Here is a 6292-nt window from a genome sequence, read left to right on the forward strand (position 1 = left end):
GGACGTGTGCGCTGCACTCGAGTTTTAAAACTAATTTTAACAGCGCCACACAACAAAATACACAAGTTAACATACATACATATGACATAACAGTGCGCCGAAGTCCCACCACCCCAAGACATTAAACAAGTGTCCATAGGCGACAGTTCTCAGTGAAGTTTTATATTTTGCAGATTGGAAACAGTATAGTGATGTAAACAGTGTTTTTGATCATATACTTTGACCTGTCTACTTGTTTGATTCTATGTTTTTTCTAGATTGTTCTCCCAAACTTTACAGATGGAAAAAGCAGCTTTCATATAGAGTCAGAAGATGGTTGGTGATAACAAGTAGCCCCTCTTGAGTAAGTGGTTATATTGTCTGAAGTAAGAGTTAAAAAGCAATCCTTGGGCACAGGTATTTCTGCATGCTATCATAACGTATACACGTACTCTAAACAACAACATGTAGAGTTACGTTGATGAAGGTTAGACTCAGGAAGTTACTCAAGCAACTGGATATGATTTTGGAAATGGTCGTATGTTTCAGGTAACATCCACTACCTTTCGTCAGTGACAGTAAGAGTTTATAAGTAAGAACTATTGATTGATATCCAGATAAGTAAAGCCAAATTTTTGGAAGTTCAAAAGGAAACAAAAGTTAGACAAGGATGATGCAAATTAGTAAAGAAGCTCCTGTTGTTTCAGAACAGGAGCTTCTGTAACTGCTTAAAGGATCATACATCAAATTGGTGCATATCGCTGAATCATGTTCAAGCCCAGACAATGGTGCATGCTATCAGTCTCCCCAATAGAAGGCAGGGAAGATACCTTGTTTTATATTTTACTTATACTTCTATATTAACTCGACAGGGAACATAATGCAAAAGATATTATCCCCCTCCCTATCTACAGTTCTACAGCTACAGACACTGTTTTAGGTTTCAATGTCAGTCTTACATTCGTAATCGCTTTTACGCATTTGACCAATTGCTGACGACTACAGTCAACGGCCCACCCTGCTGCCACAGACATCACTTCCACCTGATTGGTCACCAGGGCTGAAACATGTAATTACATTCTGAAGTACAGTGACGTCTGTTATGTTGCCGCAGGGTTTGGACCTCCCTGTACTTTGTGACTAACAGAACTTGACTGTTAATTAACGAACCATCCCCAGTCTACAGAGGCTGTTGCTGACTCGTAATGTATGCAGCCTCAATATTCTGCGGCGTTCAACCGAGAAATGCGTTGGAACAGTAGCGTCTTTTGTCGGCAGAAATTTTACATTTTCTCTTTAATGTTGTAACGTTTCTGTGGACTGATTCACGTAGTACGTGCACCAGGTCAGTACACAATTTACAGTCCGTGGTTTCTATTATCAAATGAGGCGGGGCTGTTGTGGTCTGATTCATACTCAGTGGGTGAATAATCATGTGCCTGTTGAACCGACGTTAACACTGTCTTCTATGTACTGCTGACAACTTGTACATTAGACTTGAAAAAATTCTCCTGCATTGTACCTCATGGCAAGAGTCACGAAAGGGAACTCTAAGAGAAGACACCTCGCGGTATCTCAACAGAAACAGACGACAGAGGGGTCCAAAGATTTCACCCAGACAACCACAAAAGGAAGCACAGATCGCCCAGAGAAGGGTGAGTCATGTCAACTGCCGCTGTTCCCCCGGTGGACGTGTTATGTCGTCTGGGTGGTAACCATGTCGGTACGGGTACACATCGCTACTAAACACAACTGGATCTTGCACCCGGACGAGATATTCCAGTCTATCGAAGGTTTGTGGGCCTTTTGTAATATTTCATCATTTCATCCTGTGCGTATGCATATGCGATGTTGCACACTAATAGTAATACATTTGTACTAAAACCTTGACCCTATCTGGTCACAGAACGATAATTTCCACGCACTGTATTGTTGCATGTCATGTCTAATTCCTATATCCGCCTACATATAGGTCGATTTCTTTATCAAGTTCATTCCAAAAACGAGATCAAATCAACCATACATATGCATGACTATATTGTTGTAAGTCATACACTGTTGTCGATGATATTTTGTAGTTGTAATATAATTGTATTTTAAACTGTAGGATAGATTAGCCTTGTACTATCGTTGATTTACTGCCATGATACATTGTACCATTACGATTGACGAGCAATAAAGTTCATTCATGTCTTTGTATGCTACCATTGATTGAATGAAAAATATCTGACACACCCGCGGTCGTTTGTGATTGATTTTTCTCTCGCTTCTAGACAATTCAGACAATGTTTTTTTTTCATCAGTCATAGAATTTTTCCAGGCCTTTGAGCATTCTGAAAGATCACGTTATTGATACTGCTGGCTGATTTAACGGAGGCGATGTTATAAATGTTGTTGTTGTCCTTGCCAGACGTGGTCGCTAGGTGCTGATAAATAATAGATGTGAGATGAAGTTTATTGGCTGTTACGTTTGCGCATGGATGAGTGTAGCACTGAGTACTGTACATGTAGTACAGTAGAGATAATCTCCAAGCAGATCTTTTTGGTGGCTGCAAAGACAGTATCAAATTGGCCAGCCTTTGCCAAGCAGTTACCATATTGGGTGGCGAAATGATAGCTACCTATATATATAGGTAGCAAATGGATACTGACTGACCAATTTGATACTGTCTTTAATTGCAACCACGAAAAGGTCTTAGATATTATCACGGAGAGTCGTGTAAAGTGCCTTTCCCCAAAGCAGAAGGTCTAGCGAGGCACGTCAGGAATCGAACCCGTGACCTCTCGACGTTTTACACTTGCCGTACATTGCACCTGCTACAATTGTCACACAATTTTGTTAATCTCTTTAATGAAATGTGAGCTACCTTTTCTGCTCTTCTTTTCAGTTGCGTTTTCTGAAGTGCACGGCTACACTTGCCATATACTGCACCTGCTACAATTGGCGCACAATTTTCTTCTTCTCTCTAACGAATGCTAGGTAACTTTTCGAATTTCTTCTCGTCTTTCCAGTTGCGTACTCCGAAGTGTACGGGTATGGGTTCCGTTCGTACGAGTTCGGGCCGGTGCCGAGAGTTAACGACACGACAGGAGCGGGGTTCGCGGTGGGGGTGGAGCGGGCTGCCGGTATGTACGCCATGCGATCCTTCATGTACCCAAGGTTCCTTGCGATAACCATGATGGCGGCTGAGGCAGCAGGGTTACAGATTGGCCCATTCCAGGTAGATGGAGGTTACGATTTTAAATGGCTCAATTTTGTTTACCGCGCGTAACCACTAATAAACTATTACAAAGTATATCTTCTCCGTTAGAAAGAACCCATGTTGCATTACAATGGTGACCAGGCCTATTAGCATTAGTCCAATTCAAGCCACCAAGGTGACCAATTAGTCCCACATCGTCGTAACATTTAAGCATGGAGTTAAAAGTTAACTCCATGATTTAAGCCACCCAACCAGCTATTCCCATCTTGGCCCTTGTCAGCTTAAAGAAATTTCTTGTTTTACTTCACAAGGTTTGTTTTTGTCCTGCCTGTTTATTAAGTGTAGTTTCTGAGGGGGTGAAGTCTGCTATCAATATATAATTGTTTGTTTCATGTTTCTACAGGCTGCAAGACTCGGGCACGTCCTCGTGTCCAGTCTGCTCCCGCCCGCGGCACGCCGTCTGACGTGGAAACTGTACCGGTGTGATGACGTCGCCAACATGGCGGCCATTCTAGTCGCTTTGTCAGACCACCTGACCATTCTGGGCACACACACCCTCATCAACAGCTTCTTGTCGCCCTTCCTCTTTCTTAGTCTTGCTGGTATCATCTCAGTCGACGGGAAAACCTTGGAACGCCATCTTGGAAGTGGCCAAGTGCACTCCGACTCAAACACGCCGGAAGGATCTAATACCAAATTCCAGCTTACGTGGGGAGCTGTACTCGGTTTAGTTTGCTACATACGTGTAGATGCCATCATTTTCTTGGGCGCCATCTTGATTTCGACGACATTTCCCATACAAAACAATCTAAGAACACTGCTGGGACAGTTCTGGTGGTCAGGTATAGGCATGTTACTCGGGTTTACGTTAGGAGCACTCGATGACTACCTTTGCTATGGATATTGGTTCATTAGCCCAATTCAGTGGGCAAAATTCAACCTATTCAATGACTACACCACACTTATCTTTGGAGAAGAGGATGCCATGTTCTACGTCCGCCATCTTCTGTTAGACAGTCCCTTTCTTTCACTGGTCACGGCGTCCTCAGTCATGATTCTGGTGTATACGGCACTACCGAACTTGGCTCAAGTTTGGTCTAGGTTATGTTTACGTATACGTAAAAGTCTTTTGCATGCAGAACTGAAACCAGGTCCAGAACATCGTAACAACGCTGGAATACAGCCGGTGACACCTGTACCTTACAGCGGTATGTCAATGCGACTGACGGTCGCCTTGGCGTTGTCGTTCTCCTTTTACGTCGCCAAGGGACACAAGGAAGTTCGCTTTCTCCACAACTGGATCGTACTGTTCCTCGTGTGCTGTTCCGGCTGTCTGGTCAACTCTTTAAAATCGGCGCTGAGCCGAAACAGAACAGCTAGAGGGTACGTACTGTATTCTATTGTCGGAGTTTTGGTTGCGACGACATGGGTGACATTTCCTTCGCCAGAAGACGGGACTGTGAGCAGTTGGGCTTTCGATCGCCACGGTGAGTCGGGACAGGTCAACAACGCGCTGTCCTTTATCGGGCGGCAGCGCGACGCGGCGGGAGTGTTCCTGGATTACCCGGTGTACATGACCGGCGGGTACTCCGTCCTTCGACGCGACGTGCCCGTTGTGGGGAAGGTACAACGCGAGTACAGGGAATGGAGCCTGGGGGAACGCACGACACTACCCGCCACGCTCACGTTTACTGCCGGTAGAACAGAAGTGAGCGTCGCTTCCTTCAGCAAAGTCGCCTTCCTGGCTTCTGAGAAAAACTGGCTCCTGCTTATCAGGAGACTGATAGACCGTCCCGTCTACAACTACGCCATAGTCCCTGAGGGTAAGACCTTCCTCCGGACAGGCTTTAGTATGGTGAAGAGGTTTGGGACAGTTGTTGTGTTGCGCCGGACCGATACCGCTGAGGAAAACGCCGCCCTGCAGACGTTACGGAGGAAGATCCCCATGGGACCGAACGGTTCCGTATTAGAAGGCGAGGCCAGAACGTTACTGACCCTCGGAAGGGTCGACATGGCCGTTGAAAGGTTGCGCGCTGCCATAGATCTGGAGCCGACAAGAACTAGCGCTCAACTATTACTACAGTCTGTTGTTAAAACAGCGAAGAACAAATAGTCAACAGAGTCCGGCATGTTAAAAGATCAAATACCACATACATTCAACGTGGATGAGCAACTTTAAGAAACGTACTCTCATGAAAGTTCATTTGTGTTGGTAACTACATGTTTAAAGTTAAAACTATGGATCCAACACAAAGGATTGTTCTCACCTGGAGCTCTCGACCAGTCACTCTAGTCTTCCTCAGTAGACTGACCCAGTAAGATTTGACACGTGACCTCTATGAAGTGTGAAGTTTACCAGATACACTTGACCCAGGGTTGACGTCACACTTCAGAGAAGCCACGTGGCAAGTCAGTCTACTGAGGAAGACCAGAGTGACTGCGTGAGAACAATTATTTGTGTTGGATCCAAAGTTTTAACCTTAAGCATTTATTAGAGGTAAATCAGAGCCAGGAGGGGCTTTTGACCTGTCATTAACATGTTATGGGTTGTGTGTGACTCTAAAGGCTAAAGAATGAGAAATACATCCGGATCCAATGAACATCCTCTTGTTTTTCAAAACTCTTCACTATAGTATGTAAATAGTACAAGCTCCACGACCTAGGCGCTTTGGTCATAATACTTGTTACCAAATTAGTATGAAGTTGTTACACATTTAACAAGATTCGAAACATCAATGGGGGCCTGCATGCCCTTTTTCGTAAGTCGTAATCATGCCTTTCAAGTCGTCGTAATCCGTAGGCAGTCTCCCCCAAAATCAACGTAATTCGTAATAGTACATTAGCCGCAAAGCGTTTTAGTCGTATTATCTGCTCTGAGACTCAAACGTAATTCGTAGTCGGCGGCGAAAATCGCAGTACTATACCAACGGCTCCGCCCCTGAGGCATCGCCCCAAAAATCTGGCACAGCTTGATTCAACATGCACCCTTACATTATAAGTTCCAGAGCGAAATGTTTCGACAGAAGCGGTCTTTCCAGAGGGTCTGCATGCCCTTTTTCGTTAACCGTTATGGGCTATTTTAATTTACCGTTAATCTTTGCCGGCCCGCT

The sequence above is a fragment of the Branchiostoma belcheri genome, unplaced genomic scaffold (genome assembly GCF_001625305.1).
Source record: "Branchiostoma belcheri isolate BF01 breed outbred unplaced genomic scaffold, Haploidv18h27 scaffold212, whole genome shotgun sequence".
Classification (NCBI taxonomy): Eukaryota; Metazoa; Chordata; class Leptocardii; order Amphioxiformes; family Branchiostomatidae; genus Branchiostoma; species Branchiostoma belcheri.